Here is a 17657-nt window from a genome sequence, read left to right on the forward strand (position 1 = left end):
AAATGTGAATAATGAGCTGTTAAATCCCTAGCTTGGTCAACAAAATCAAAATGAAAACCCTCTACAAGATCCAAATCAAAACCCTCCACAAGATGAAAATCAAAACCCTTCGCAAGAAAAACAAGAAATTTTGCAACCTCCACTGATTGAAAGACCTCTTGGCATCCAAGAAAACATAATGAATGAAATAGAAAGAGGGAAAAATGAATTAGAAGCACTCATTGGTAGGTTGAAAGCTTGTGGAAAAACCAATCATATGAGAGCATAATTGGAATCCTCCCTTGAGTCCATTATGACCCATGTAGCTTCTGTTAGTGTTTAGTTGGATATTTGACATGTTAAGAGGGATGAACAAAGAAGATATTATGCAAAAAAATTATCCTATAAAGATGTAAGAAAAAAGGAAATAGAAAAAGGTAGCATTAGTGCATTATTTAAAAATCTTGGAGAACAAGACACTATTAAATATACAACTAAAAGGTTCCCCATCCATGGTTGCACACATGATGATATTAGAAACAACTTTTGGGATAGATGGTGGATGGTCTTTGATGCCCCTCCCTACAATAATCATGAGGTTCCAATGTATTTCTTAAAGAAATTGTATTGTGAATTTGTCCTTGGGGAGATCCCCAATTGTATTGATATGTTAGAATCTTAGGGTAGAGGTGGGGGTCATCATTTGAGAGGTTGGGGGCATTTTTTGACCCTAATGTAGATAGAACACCTATTATCAAGCCATAGGATGAGCATGCAATTATTCCTTTAGTCATGAAGGAACATGTAGAGACCAGAACTATCAATGCTTTGATGGAGACCCTCATTCATTATACCAATGCAGTAGTTGAGGAGGAGCCTTCTATGCGTCACACTCACATGTGCACACCATGTGGATCTTTATGCACATTTGGTAGTCATATTGGAGATAGTATGGATGATGGTCTAGTCACTGATGAGTTTTTGAGTGACACATTTGGCATTGACACACAGGTAAATTACAATTATAATAAACTAATTTGATCATGTTTTGTATGTATAGTGAATGACTAATTAATTAACATGTATTAACATTGTTCAAAATTTAAGGTAAGAGTGTTGATGGCCCTAGTACAGATTCCTTGGCCCCATTTTACATCTCGTTGACAAGTTGAGAGGTATGTATCAATTTAATCATTTAAATTAATACATATATTTATTAAGTAATCATATGAAGGATTGACAAATTTTTTTTATCCATTTGCATCAGTTCTCTACTAGACCATCGACATTCAGGGACTCTGAGCCTAGGCATGATAAGAGCTTCATATAGGTACATTTGTTTCATGTTAATTTAATTTATTTGATTATATTTGTTTCATATTTCATGTTACATGTAAATTTTATTATATTACATGCAATTGTTGATGTCTGAGACTCCTCCTCATCTTTGCTAGTCCATCAATTATGGAGTTGCTACCGCGATGGCTAGTTCAAAGCCATTAACTGAGGTATGAAAGAATTTTTTTAGTTTTAGTAGTTTTTTATATTAATTGGTATTGAAATTTCAAATTTTATTTATAAGTAATTATATTGATTGAATTTTTGTAGGGCCTTATTACACCGGATCGTCCGTGAGCCTTTGAGGTGGATGCACAGAGTGACTATTTGATGGTAGTAAGAAAATAATTAATTTAGTGTGTACATATATTTGATTTAAATGTACAATAATTATTGATTCATATCTACTTTGTTTGTATCAGCTCCAGTTAGAGAAGAGCCTAAATAAGAGGATGAGCAAGTGTGTGAGGAAGACCCCATCATCTCCATCATCTTGCTCCACACAACCACCAAAGACCTCTAGGAATTTGTTTCCTTCCCCTCATTGGAAAGAGAAGATATAGGGATATACACACGTGTATAGGCATTAATGGATTTATATCTTGGATTTTATGTTAGTGGACATATTTGATATATATTTGATGCATATATGGCATTTCATATTTGATGTATGACATATATTCGATGCATGAAATTATTAGACTTATGACCATATTGGTTAATATATGATATTTTTATTTATGGATGAAATTATTGGTTATCATAATATATTATATGTTTGTTAATGTATGATATTATTGGTTATTATAATATATTGTATGTTTGTTCATGTATGACATTAGTGGTTATCATATTATATTATATGTTCATTCATGTATGATATTATTGGTTATCATAATATGTATCTTTTTTTTCTTGTTCACATTTTAAGTACATTTCATGTATTTCATTTTAATGTAATTTGCATCCAAATGATGCAGAGTGCTCTCACACCAAAAGCTAGTGGATTCCCAACAAGAACACTTTTAAGGGAAACTACCTTTCCTACCTTCCTAAGTGTCTTCAAAGACTCTTTCCAACTTGGTTACAACATTGAAAAAACTTCTAACCAACTTCAAAAAACTACTTGATCACTTTCCCTATTCAAGACTTGGGAAGCAATAAGGAAAAAATGAGAAAATTTGAGAAATGGATCATAATCAACTTCTTGCTTCAAACTAACACCTTAGAAACTTCAAGGAACACCTAATAAATATCTCAAAAACTTTAGTCTTTCATATATTCCATCCTTCTAAGATATTATTCAACATCCTATGAGTGAAAATAATCTTCCAACATCCTATGACTGTATTTTCTTTGCAACATGTAATTTTTTGATTTTTGGCCAACTCTTCACAAAGGGAAGTGATTATGTTTCAAACCCATGAAATGGATATTAAGACAACTAAGAATATCCTTAACATATTAAACTAACTCTATTTAGTGATAACATGTAGCTAAAGTAGTGTTTCATTCTGACAAAGTACAGGTTTTTTGTTCTAAACAAGAAGTAATGATATTTGACAATAACTCAATGATCCTATATACAAGTTTAACACCTGCTATGATTATAATAACCAAAACCTTATGCCTCCTCTAAATTCATAGAGGGTATTTTAATCATTTGACATATAGTCCAACCAATTACTGGTTGGTTTGATTGGTTACAAGGTTAATTTCAACGTTTTCTAAAAAATTGCTAAAACTGTCAACAACTTTTTTTACAAAATGCAATTTTTGCACTAACTCTTCCTAGAACTTAACCAAGTGGTTTTTGGTAACACATAGGACCTATATAAGGTGTAATGACTCTCAAAATACTTATCAAGTCAACTTATTAACAAAAACAAAAAAAAAAAAAAAAATCCTTAAGACTAAGGTGACTTGGGTTTATAGATGACCTCAGGTTCCTTGACCTTACAAACAAGGATCACCTTATAACCATAAAAAAATAGCATGTTAAAAATGAGGTTTATGATCACCCCTTTACCTTCTCTCATGAGTCTCCATCATTGGATGAGATGACACATCTAGTTGACACCTAGGTGCCCTACACCACAAGTTTCAACATCACCCGAGATGGGGTTTCAAAATCAAAACAAAATCCAATATCCAAAAAGAGATAGTTTATTGTAGGTCTCTAAAATATGGTCCTGTAGCACTTAGAATCACATCCATACCTTGCACAAGCTCTAAGATATGCCTCGTCAAAGATTTCTGCCCTATGGCCTTTAGTGACTCTTAGAGACAATTCAGTTGAGCATGCCCAAGAATGTTTGAGTGCTCAAAAAGATGAGAGAAGATTGGGACTAGGGTTTACCCAACCACTTAGAGCTAATAGAATAGATAGTTTGATCTCATGATAAACAGTGAGAGAGATTTGATAGATGGCAACTTTGTATTAGCCAACACTACAAGTTTCAGCATCACCCGAGAAGGGGCCGCAAAATCAAAATAGAATAAGATCTCTAAGAAGAGAGAGGTTATTATAGGTTTGTAAAAAATGGTCCTATAGCACCTAGAATCACATCCATACCTCACATGAGCTCTGAGATATGCCCTGTCAAAGATCACTGCCCTATGGCATTTAGTGACTCTTAGGGGCAATTCAATTTGACATGCCCAAGAATGTTTGATCACTCAACAAGATGGGAGGAGCTTGGTGCTAGGGTTTACCTAGCCACCTAGAGCTAACAAAATAGACAGTTCGATCCCACAATGAACAATGAGAGATTTGACAGTTGGCAACTTTGTACTAGCCAACACTACAAGTTTAAGCATCACCTGAGATGGGCTGCAAAATCTAAATTAAATTAGATCTCCAAATAGAGAGAGGTTATTGTAGGTCTCTACAACATGGTCCTATAGCACCTAGAACCGCATCCATACCTCGCATGAGTTTTGAGATATGACCCATCAAGGATCGCTGCCCTATGACATTTAGTGACAATTCAGTTTAGCATACACACAAATTTTTAAGCACTCAATACGATGGGAGGAGCTTGGGGCTAGGGTTTACTTTCCCACTAGAGCTAATAGAATAGATATTTTGATCCCATGATGAATGGTGAGAGAGATTCTACAGTTGGAAACTTTGTACTGGCCAACACTACAAGTTTAAGCATCACCCAAGATGGGGCCACAAAATTGAAATGAAATTATATCTCCAAAAAGAGAGAGGTTATTGTAGGTCTCTACAACATGGTCTTGTAGCACCTAGAATTGCATCCATACCTTGCATGAGTTCTAAGATATGCCCCGCCAAAGATCACTGCCCTATGGCATTTAGTGACTCTTAGGGATGATTTAGTTTAGCATGCTTGAGAATGTTTGAGCATTCAACAAGATGCGAGAAAATTTGGTATAGGGTTTATTTGGACACTAGAGCTAATAGAATAGACAATTTGATCCCATAATGAATGATGAGATAGATTTAGTAGTTGGCAACTTTGTGTTGGCCAACACTACAAGTTTCAGCATCACCCAAGATGGGGCTGCAAAAACAAAATAGAGTTGAATCTCTAAAAAGAGAGAGAGGTTATTTTAGGCCTCCATAGCATGATATTGTAGCATCTAGAATTGCATCCATACCTCACATAAGATTCAAGATATGCCCCATCAAAGATCATTGCCCTATGGCATTCAGTGACTCTTAGGGATGATTCAGTTCAGGATGCCTAAGAATGTTTGAGTGCCCAATAGGATGGGAGAAGCTTGGGGCTAGGGTTTACCTAGCCACCTAGAGCTAATGAAATAGATAGTTTGATCTCACAATAAATAGTGAGAGAGATTTGGTAGTTGGAAACTTTGTACTAGCCAACACTACAAGTTTCAACATCACCTGAGATGGGGCTGCAAAATCTAAATGAAATTAGATCTCTAATAAGAGAGATGTTATTGTATGTCTTTTTAACATAGTCTTGTAGCACCTAGAATCACATCCATACCTTACACAAGCTCTGAGATACGTCCTATCAAAGATTGCTGCCCTATGGCATTTAGTGACTCTTAAGGATGATTCGGTTCAACATGCTTGAGAACATTTGAATGCTCAATAGGATGGGAGGAACTTGGGGCTAAGATTTTTTTGGCCACTCAAAGTTAACAAAATAGATAGTTTGATCCCACGAAGAATGATGAGAGAGATTCGACAGTTGGCAACTTTGTACTAGCCAACATTACAAGTTTAAGCATCACCAAAGATGGGGCCACAAAATCTAAATAGAATAAGATATCCAAAAAGAGAGAGAGGTTATTGTAGGTATCCACAACAGAGTCCTATAGCACCTAGAATCACATCCATACCTTGCACGAGCTCTGAGATATGCCCCATCAAAAATCCCTACCCTATGGCATTTAGTGACTCTTAGGGATGATTTGGTTCAGCATGTCTGAGAGAATTTGAGTGCTTGAAAAGATAGGAGGAGCTTGGGGATAGGGTTTACTTGGCCACCTAGAGCTAATGGAATGGACAGTTTGATCCCATGATGAACAGGTTAGAGAAATTCGACAGTTGGCAACTTTGTACTGGCCAACACTACAAGTTTTAGCATCACCCAAGATGGGGCCACAAAATCTAAATGGAATTGGATCTCCAAAAAGTGAGAGAATTTTTTGTAAGTCTCTGCAACATGGTCTTGTAGCACCTAGAATCACATCCATACCTTGTACAAGCTTTGAGATATGCCCTGTCAAATATCGTTGCCCTATGGCATTTAATGACTCTTAGGGTCAATTCAGTTCAATGTGCTTGAGAGTGTTCAAGCATGCAACAAGATGAGAGGAAATTGGTACTAGGGTCTACCCAACCACTTGGAGCTAACAAAATAGACAGTTTGATCCCATGAAAAATGGTGAGAGAGATATGAGCAAGATATGTATGCTTAGGCCACTTTGTGCAAGAATTGAGCAAAAGTTGCTAATTAGGAAAAATTGGGTCTTTTTGAGTTCTTGGTCAAGATAACCTAGAATTAGGTATTTTTAGTTGTTTTTTAATAGTTTGGAACCTTTTCCAAGTCCTAGAAGTGAAATCTAGTGAACTTTGCAAAAGTTGCACTTTTTGTGCAAAATTGCAAAAGTTGTAAAAGTTGCTTAAAATGCATATCTGATTGGAAACCTTCTAACCTTTGAAAATATGTTTCCCCATGCTCATAGACCTAAGCATGGATAGTTACAACTTCTCAAACTTCCATTTCCAACTTTTTGCAAAAATTGGAAAAGTTGCTCAAGCAACTTTTTGAGCAACATTGTGACTTTCAAGCAATTTTTGCTCTTTACATATTTAGGTCAAATGGGTCCATCTAGGACTATTCTAGGACCCTAGTTAAGATTCCAAGGACCTATTAGGTAACCAAATACCTTAGTTTCTCAACAAATCTTTGACTTATTCAAATTTGACGATACATACCAATAAATTTTGCAAAAAATTGTGTCTGAGTTGACTCCAAAAAATGTTTCACATGTGGGTCACAATTTTGGCTACCAATCCTCCTTACAACATCTCTTTTATTAGGGGAAACACATGTGTTATTTGTCCAAAAAATTTTGATCAATGATTTCAAAGCTTCACTAATTTCTTTATCGCTTTGCGGTAGTCTATCGCTAAATATCCATAACTCATTTTTTGTTGGATCTTCTAATCTCTCACGGCTTAACATGGCTCTCTTTAGAGTACCTCTACCAATTTTCAATAATTTTCTTGTCTTCCTCATAAGTCAAGATTTCTTCATTTGGGTACTTACTATTGTCAATTTAAGTACTCATCTTGTGATATTACTATCTTTGGTGTGTGATTTAGAACACAATTTGTCATAAGCACTCTTTAGAAACTTTACAATGCTTTTTTTTCATTTGAATCATCCATCGGTCTTAGACCAAGAATCTTCATGATAGGCCTAAATTCAAAATTCCTCATCATTTCAAAAAATAATTGGCATTGACTTGTAATATTTAATTCTTCAAAGAATAATCTCCACATACCATTAAATTTTCTTTGAAAAGTATGCTTGCTAATCTTGTCAACCATTGATTTCAAAATGGTTTTGATAAGAAAAATAGGTTTTATAGGGATCCTAAAATCCAAAAATTAATATATATCAAAAGGCTAAAAATAAGAAACAAAAGCCCAGCCATAGTACTACAGCCAACCAAAAGGCCAAGACAATAGATAGGCAAAAATCCAAAAACAAAACTACAGAAACCAAACAGTCCAGAAGACAGGTAATAAAAAACCTCTATTACTCCTCAGTCTTTCTTTCAAACTCTTGCATCATTTCCATTACTTCATAGGCTTTTTGGATCTCCATAGTGATATGCTCCTGCTTCTTCTGACCCATATGATCCAAGTTGCTGAAGGTAATGTTTGTAGTCATGTCCTCATCCATCCTATCTCTTACTCTGTCCTTTTCCTCATTATCCTCTAGGAAATCCCTAGCTTTTAGCTTTTTGGCAAGAGAAGAAATGTTATCATTTAGTGAAGTTAGTATTAAATCATCTGATTTTCCATATTATGATTGTAAGTTTCCAGATTCTGAATTCTTTTGTCAACTAACCTGAGGCCATCCCCCTAATCTATCAAATTTCCATGTTCTAACTTCTTCCCTTGGTTTTCCAGCTGACCCATTCTTTCTTTGACCTCTTCTAGTTCATGATAGAGCCATTTAATCGACTTGGAATTGCCAATCATCCTATTTCTAGCATTATTAATCAAATTCATGCCAATTTCCCTTGTATTATCAATAATAGCCACCAACACTAGATTAATGAGTTCCTCCATTTAGAGCTTTCCCTCTTTACCTTCAAGGATTTGGGGGTTCATGGCTTCTCTCACAATTCCCATTTTTGAGGTTCTAACATTACAAATTTTCCAGGCCATGCGCCTATCTTTTATAACCACCTCTCCACTCTCATCCTTTGTTTTCTCCTTATCATGTTCCTGAGGGGGAATTGGGGAAAGAGGAATGATGGTGATCTCTAACCTAGAATCCATTTTTCCCTCTGGGGGCATGTCCTCCTCCTTAGACATCCTCTATTTTTTAGCTACTGGCTCCTTCCTCTTAATATCCTCCTTCTCCTTATTCTCTTCATTAGTATCCATATCATCCCCTTCCTCATTATACTCTTCATCTCCTTAACCAACAATTTTAAACCCAAGCCCCCTGGGGATTTTCCTACATGGGGCTTTAGCTGATGAAGGAAATTTCTTCTCAAAAACCTTGGCCTTCTTTTCAAATAAAGGTTTAACATCTTCATCCTCCATACTTATACTCTGAACATCATCCGTGTCAGATGAGAAGTTTGAACTCCCTGTCTCGTCGGGTGCAACAACTACCTGGGTGAGGGTTTTTCTTCTAGATTGAGCCTTGAAATGCTCATAAATCAAAAGTAGTAAACCCTCATTTAGGGAAAGATTAGAAGTAGGCTATTTCTTGTGCACAGAAATATTCTTATGCATGGAAGTATATAAATAAAAAGGGAAAGACACCTTAATCCCATAACAAAAATAATTTAGTAGAACAAAATGATGTGTTCTAACCCTATCAAATCTCATATCCAAATATATATACTCTATAATAGCCCTCAAAACATACCTCCATAGTTTCTTTATTGAGTCCATCTCGTAGTATGTTTTGCTTTTGACCAGTTCCTTCTTTTCTTCCATATTTTTTGCAAAATCCTTCACAACATTCACAGACACCTTCTTATCTTTGTAAAACTTCAATCCCTCATCCAAAATTTTAGTTATATGAGTAATGATGTCCACAGTCACTTGATATGAGACCCCATCAACTTTGACCCTTCCATCCTTCCATGAATTTACCATAAGATTAGTAATCGCAGGGTCATATCCATGGAGCTTGGCTATGTAGTTGGCAGTTCCTCCCTTTTCTAATTTCTCCCATACTTTAGTTCTTTGCTTCTTTCCTACTTCTTTCCCCCACCATTTCTATAATCTTAGCACTTACTATTCTCATAATTTTTTTCCTTTGATTCCCTTTCTTAACCCTTTGTATACTCTGATGGAAACCGCTTTGATTTTTGCAGATTTGTATTTCAAAACCACTAAAATGGTACATAAAATAATTGACCCATAAAATGTGTTGATTTGACACTAATAACATCATTTTCTTGTTCCATTCATATTTACCATTATTGCATTTAATTACACCCATACTCTCATTTATATCCATAATTATTTTTGAATTTCACCTGTACCTCCCTGGATTTTTTCTATCTCAATTAGACTTTTCACACCTACTGGAATATTCCCATTGGTATTCCAAATCATCATCATATCTTTCATTATAGCATCATTGGAAAACCAATTAGCCATAGAGTTTTCCTCCCTATATTCATGACTAACATCGATACTATCAAATTTGCCAAGCGTTATACATATTTCTTCAATGATGTTAGCTATTGTCCATGATGGTTGGAGAGCCCCTTTCATACATTTGATGATGTTATTCAAGTCCCCCTCCAATCATAAATTTTTAACTCCCTTATCCAAAGTTAAATTCACCATGTGGAGAGTTGCACTGGCTTCGACATAATGGTTTGTTTGATGTCCCAATGGGTAAGAGAGAGCAGAAATCCCTTCACCATAGTAGTTTCTTATAATACCTCCACATCCCAAAGGACCAGGATTCCCTTTAACCACACCATCAAAGTTTTCTTTGTGCCATCCCTCAGGTGGAAGCTTCTATTTAACCTCCTATCTTTTAGATCCCCTATCCTTTTCCTTCTCCTTTTTCTCACCACCATCTTCAATGTCTCCCCCCTTTCTAATTTGGTAATTTTCCTTCATATGACTATTGATTTTATCTGCCAAAACATAAGTAGGTTCCTTCCTATCTTTGAATATTCTATTATTTCTTTCCTTCCAAACTCCCCAACAGAAGTGAAGCAAAGACTAGGTGCTTAAATCCTACAAATTTATGCCTTTATACATGCTATTCCATTGACAAAAGAAATCCAACACATTACCTAGCTTACACCAACTAACACCAAAATTATTTGTAATAAGGTCCCAAACTTCCCTAGAATAAGGAAAATGGATAAACATATGATTAACTGACTCCTCTTGATGCTTACACAAAATACATCTATTTGGGATATAGTGGCCTCTCTTCATCAAGTTTTCCAGTGTAAGAATTTTATCTTGTAAAACTAGCCATAAAAACATATTAATCTTTGGAGTAAGGCCAAGCACCCAGGCCCTAACCCAAGGAGGTTTTTCCTTCAAGCTCCAAAGATAATTATATCCTGAAGCAACCAAGTAACAACCATTAGGATTATCTTCCCATACTAGTTCATCCCTCTTATTATTAAGAATCATTGATTTCAACATCAACATTATTAGCTTGAGGTCATTCAAGATAAAAGATAGGTCTTTCCATCCCTGGTCAATTTTCTACTCTCTAACTTTTAATCCAAATTGCCTGATACAAATATTTTCCCAATTACCATAAATAGGATTATTGATTAGAGGACCCTAAATCAACTAGTTATCATGCAAGAAGATAATGTCATCACCATTACCCACTTTCCACTTAGTCTTAGCTTTGGCCAGGTCTCTTTCTTTAAGAATACCATTCCAAATGACTGAACTATTCAGTATGTCAACATTATTGAGAAAGAACTTTAAAGAAGACCTTCTAATATACTTCTCCACTAAAATATCTCTCCATTCCCTCACGCTATTGAAAATGCACCAAATTTGTTTGGCTAGGAGAGCCTTATTGGAATTTTTTGATTTCCTTATACCAAGACCATTGTAGCTCTTAGGGAGGAAAACATTATCCCAAGCCACTAGAGGATATCTTTTAAGTTCCTCAAGAATAGACCATAGAAAATATCTCTGGATCTTTTCCATTTTATCAGCAAATTTTGTTGGTATCCCAAAGAGGATCAGGGCATACATTAGGAGATTTTGAAGAGTGGACTTAACCAAAAGACATTTACATGCTTGACTTAGTGTGGCTCCTTTCCACCCAAGCTACTTCTTGCTGAACCTACCAAGAATCCCATTCTAGAAAGAATCAAGAGGCTTAGTTCTCATTGGGAGACCAAGATATCTTAAAGGTAGCTTATCAATCCCACACCCAAGGATCCTAGAAATATTTATTTGTCTATAAACAGGAGTATTAATAAAGAAAACTAAACTCTTCTCCTAGTTAATTACCTAGCCTGATCCTCTGATATACACATATAGAAGATCCTTCAAGCTTCCCCTCCCATAATAGTGTCATCCAAAAATTGTTGATGAGTAAAATAAACATTCCCAAAAGAGGGCTTGATCCCTCTTAGTCTCCGTTCCTATCTTTTCTTCTCAATCAACCTACCAATACACTTAGCCATAATAATGAATATAATAGGAAAGAGAGGGTCACCTGCCTTAAACCTCTTGAAGGCTTGAAGAAATTAGAGGGAGCCTCATTGACCATAATGGAAAGTGATGAAGTAGAAATAAGTTGAGAAATAACCCTATGAACATCTTGATCAAAGCAAAAAGTTTTGAGAAAAGAACCAAGGAAAGTCCAATCCACCTGGTCATAGGCCTTTGAAAGATCCAACTTTAGAAGAAAGCCTTCTCTTTTTCTTGCTTCAAAGGAGTGAAGAACTTAATGAACCTTCATGATAGAGTCCAAAATCTATCTACCAAGGAAAAAACCCATCTATTGCTGAGAAATTATCAAAGGAAGAATATTTAGTATTTTGGTTGTTAACACCTTCAAAATGATCTTGTAGAAAAGATTAAAGAGACTTATAGGCCTAAATTGATCCATAGAATCAACCCCTGGAACTTTGGGAATGAGAACCAGTAAAGTAGAATTAATTTCTTTAAGAAGGCTTCTAGCCCCAAAAAATTCTTGAACAACCTTAACCACATCTTCCATAACCACCTCCCAATAAACTTGGAAAAAGAAAGTTGGAAAGCCATCTGGCCTAGGGGTTTTATCAGTTGGCAAAGAAAAAAAAGCTTGTTTCACTTCTTGAGCTTTAGGAATCACCCTTAACATTTTATTGTGATGAGGTTGGACAAGTTGAGGGAGACAAGACACTATTTCATTTTGATCCACCACAAATAACATGGGATCCTAGGAAAGAAGAGAAGAGAAAAAAGAAACAACTTCAACAAAAATATCATTCTTTCTAGTTAAAATAGCCTGGCCATTCTTAATTCTTGAAATCTTGTTATTAGCTCTATGCTTTAGAGTGGAGAGGTGAAAAAACTTGGTGTTCTGATCACCCTCTTTAAGCTAGTTAATTCTTGATCTTTGTTTCCAGAAATTCTCTTCTTTACTTATAATATTATGCAAATAAGTAAGAATAGACATCTCAATATTTGTATTCTAATCATTATACCCATTCTATTGTATTAAATCTTGAATTGAGCTAAGTTTATTTGAAATCTCCTCTTTCTCTTGAAAGATATGGCCAATATCTATCTTGTTCTAGATTTTAATCATCTATTTCACATTACTCAACTTCTTAGTGACTCTAAACATAACAATTCCTTCCACTTCCATACTCTACCAATAGGATATCCTATTCAATAGATCTGGATTAGAAATCCACATCTTTTCAAACCGAAAAGGATAATTCCTCCTAGGCTCAAGAGAAACAATTGAGAGAGATATGGGGAGTGGTTCGAACCTACTCTAGGGAGAATGAAAAGCTTGCAGGAGAAAGACTTCAACCAATCTGGAGAGATGAGAGCTCTTTCTAATCTAGCTTGAATACACTCACTCCCAATTTTTTTATTGGACCAAGTGTAGACTCCACCCAAGAGATCGATACCCAAAAGAGCCAAGCTATTTATGAAATTAGAAAGATCCAACTTACTATCCAAATCTCGGGCCAAACCTCCTAAGTTTTCCTCATCAGTGAGTGGAGTATTGAAATCCCCCATAATAATACCTTTATTAAGATTATTGTTTTGGACCATAGCCCCAAGCTCAGTCCAATAATTCTTCCTTTCCCTTTTAGTATTTGGGGCATAAACATTCAAAAGAAACCAAGAATCATTGGTATTCACATGAAACACTTTACATAAAAGAGTATTGCCTTCATTCTACAAGGGAGTAACTTTAAACTATTTATTATTAAAAAGAGTAAGAAAACCTCTCGATGTCCCCTTAGAATTTGTGGCCTCACCAGCAATATTATTACTGAAGGAGATCTTACCATGGCCTCCTTTATTTTTGTCTCTTGAATCAGCATTATATTAGGTCTTTGATCTCTTATCATAATCCTAAGAACTTCCTATTTATGGACCCCATTTAGTCCCCTAATATTCCAAGATATTATCTTCATTTCTAAATAGTTGAACACTCCAAGATGTTTCGTTAGCTCCCATCCACCAAATTCCTTCTGGTCCTCTTGCAAGACTTGGTTTGCATTCTTCCTGCCTAGTGTGTTTGGCCTAACTTCCACATCTGGTTTACCACGGCTCTTGGTTTATACTAGTGAATTTGGGGAGGGGTCACTACTATTCTTCTTTTTAGTCTTTAAATGACTTTCTTTGTTTTCCTCTCACCATTCATCTATCCTTGCCTTAGTAGGAGAAGAAAATTTAACCATAATCCCAAATTTCCCTTCCAAATTTCAAGTAATAGATTAATCCTTTCAAAGAGATTAAGGAATCTACATGGTTCCTTGCTACTTTTGAATACCCTTCCTAGACTCCAATTTCTCTTGATTTTCCCACACCGTCTTCACTTCCTTATTCAAAACTTGTTCCTCCTTTCTCTCAAAATGATATGGTAACTTGCTAAAATCCTGTAGCTGAATTTCATTCTAAATCCTATCCTCATGGGCTATAGCTTTTAAAATCTCCTTATTCAAACCTACATCACCCCTTGCTAGCCCACTTTCCTAAGGTCCATCCATCTCTATATTTGTTGGAATATCCTTCTCGATGATCTGGGAACCAGGCTACTTTGTTGGGATATCCATCTCTTTGGCCTCAAAAAATCTAGATATCTTAACTGGGACTTCCACCTTTGTGATCTTAGAGCTAGGCAAAATTGGTCCATCCATCTCTTAATTTGTTGGCATATCCTTCTTGATGATCTAGGAACTAGGCTACTTCACTAGGATATTCACCTCTTTATCCTCGGAAGATCCAAGTATCTTAACTAGGATTTCCACCTCTATAATCTTAGAACTAGACAAAACTGGAACCACTTCCTTATCAACCTTTGGTCCATTTTGGTTTGGTTTATTCCCTCCTTTTATAGGGACTTCCACTATTGTCTCCTAAATTTTCTATCCATCCTTAACTTCCTTTTTTTTCTAGATCTTTTTCTCCTTTCTAGATTTGGAAACTATGGATTTCCTTATCTTTTCAGCTTTTACCTTAGGACACTAATTCACCTTATGATTTGATTTCAAACAATGAAAACAAGCAAAGGTAACACTTTCATAGACCAAATTTTGTATATGCATTCCACGCTTAGAATGAAAGCACACAACCTCTAGCATATCATCCCCTTCTCAAAGTCCAATACAAATCCAAGCATACATTAGTCTTCTTCTAGAAGCAGTTATTGAGTCTATTGACAGAACTTCACCAAATGAGTTTGGTATTCCCACAAATACATCCTCATTCCAAAACTCCAGAGGCAACTATGGAAGTCTAACCCAGACTGGAGCTTGCACAAAAAAAGAATCATTCAAATCTAACTTTCAAAGTCCACTTCTGGAGAACTAGGGTTGAGTGACCTATAATCCAAGGTCCTTCACACAAAATGCTTGACAAATCCTTACTGCATGAAAAATCAAAAGATAGGAAGCCTTTCACCATTGTCATTACAGTGAATTGACCCCTAACCCTTGAGGGTTCATTTTTTCTGTGTGTACAATCTAACAAAATCTATATTCTTCCTTTCCCTAATGAACTTACCCGCCAGGGTAGAAGCCATTATAGCAATGCTATGATCTACCAACTCATCCAATATTGCAATCACACAAGAACCTCTCTCCAAACTAGAGAGTAATTTAACTAGTTGAAAAGAAGACTTACTAGTAGGTTTGACTCCAAAAAGAGATGACCATTTTTTTGAAAGTACCCCAGACCAATCTGCCTTGGATGGCAAAAAATACTTGTTTGGACCTTTGCCCTTGACATGTTGGTCCCCATCTCCATTCTCTGTCACATCTTCGATCTCTGTAGTCCCATGACTCTCTACTTCCCCTCCCTGTGATCCATGCTTTTGATCCCATCCTCCCAAAGGCTTCCTCCCTAGGATAGGTTTTGAATTTTGAAAAGCCGTACTTCCTTGTCCTCTACCCTGTCCTCTCCTGCTTGCCATAGTATCATTTATTTATTGATTTCAAAATGTTAGTATCAATATCAATCAAATATTTTGGTCTTCTAAAAAAAATTCTATAAGGTATTATAATCTCTTCCATTCCCTCAACATTTTGAACATCAACATAAGGTTGAGTGTTTTGCGTACCTTGAACTGAAGTTGATGTACCTTGGCAATAAGATGCAAAATATGGAATATCACCTACTTGATAGGTTGATGTTGTGCCTTCAACATGACATGATGGAGTGTGTACATCGTTAGATGTAAAAATTAGCATCTCTTCAACATGAGATGATGATATGACTCCAACATTGGAAGATGGTGTAGGTTCATAATTGAATTGTCTTCTTGAATGTAACAGTCTCATTCATTCTCTTTGTCTTGCTTATTATTCCTCTTTGTTTCTTTGTATCGGTGGTTCTTGTTCCTCTTGAAAAGACAATTCCTAATTATTTCTTTGCAATTTTCTTTGTTCACATAGTAGCTTCATTTTTTATCTTTTAATTGCCAAATCTCTCTCCCTCTCTTCCGTTGTTTGAGTTTTTGGTTTCTTCCTTGGCATGATGATGATTTTTATATGTCAAATTACTCAAACATCTGAATTACTTACAATTTGTAAATTACAAATCATTCAAATACATATACAAATTACAATTATTTCAATGAATACACAATATATATTAAACAACTTGTCAAATTTCTAACCATTTCCAAATAAAAATTCATTCAAACATACAAATTTCAATGAATTCACTATATATTAAATGACTTATCAAATTATAATCAAATTGGTCTCTATTTAGTAACAAAGAATATTTAAAAAGGACTACACTAATCTTTTCTATAGAAAGAATATTAAAAAAAGCCTTCAAATAGTGCATCCAATGATTGAATTTTGTGTTTGGTAGCTTCAAATAGAATGAAAGAATGTTCAAAAAACCTTCAAATAGTGTATCCAATGATTGAATATGGTGTTGCTAACTTCCAACAACATGAAACTTGTGTTTTCTATTGGAACAACATAACACACAATAGACAAAAAATAGAATATGGATCATTGGGGACCCAAACTTTCGTTATAACATTTTTTGGTGTTTTCATATAGTGTGTATGCACTATAGTGCATACACCCTTTAAAGTGTGTGCAAACTATAGTGCATATGCACTATGTGAAAAATCTATCTCTCCCTATCGCACCTTCTCCCATCCGCTACTCTCTTTCTCTCTCCCTCTCCCACCCTTACTCTCTCTCTCTCTCTCTCTCTATCACACACACACACACACACACTCCCATCCCATTCTCTCTTTGTCTCTCTATCTCTCCCCCTCTCCCACTCCCTCTCCCACCACCTTCTCTCTCTCTCTCTCTCTCTCTCCCATCCCCTCCTCTCTCTCTCTCTCATTCTCTCACCCCCTACTTTCTCTCTCCCATCCCATACTCTCTCCCCCTTTCCCACTCCCTCTCCCACCACCTACTCTCTCTCTCTCTCCCATACCCTACTCTCTCTCTCTCTCTCACTCCCATCCCCTAATCTCTCATTCTCACACACACTCTCATCCCCCTCTCTCTCCTCACACACACACACACTCCCATCCCCCTAATCTCTCTCCCCCTCTCTCCCTCTCTCTCTCACAAACACACTCCCCCTACTCTACTCTCTCCTACTCTCTCTCATCTCACTCTCCTCTCCCCATCCCCTACTCTCTCTCTCGCTCTTCTCTCCTCAACTCCCACCACCTACTCTCTCTCTCCACTCTCCTCTCCTCCCACCCACACTCTCTCTCACTCTCTCCTCCATCCCTAACCACATCTCTCTCTCTCTCTCTCACACACACACACACACACACACACACTCCCATAACCCCTTCTGTCTTTCTCTTCCTCTCTCTACTCTCTCTCTCTCTCTCTTTCTCTCCTCTCCCATCACCTACTCTCTCTCACTCTCTCTCCCTTCTCTCCCACCACCTACTCTCTCTCATTCT

This window comes from Cupressus sempervirens, chromosome 8 (assembly GCF_028749045.1).
Source record: "Cupressus sempervirens isolate cs-2001-9-10 chromosome 8, ASM2874904v1, whole genome shotgun sequence".
Taxonomy (NCBI): Eukaryota; Viridiplantae; Streptophyta; class Pinopsida; order Cupressales; family Cupressaceae; genus Cupressus; species Cupressus sempervirens.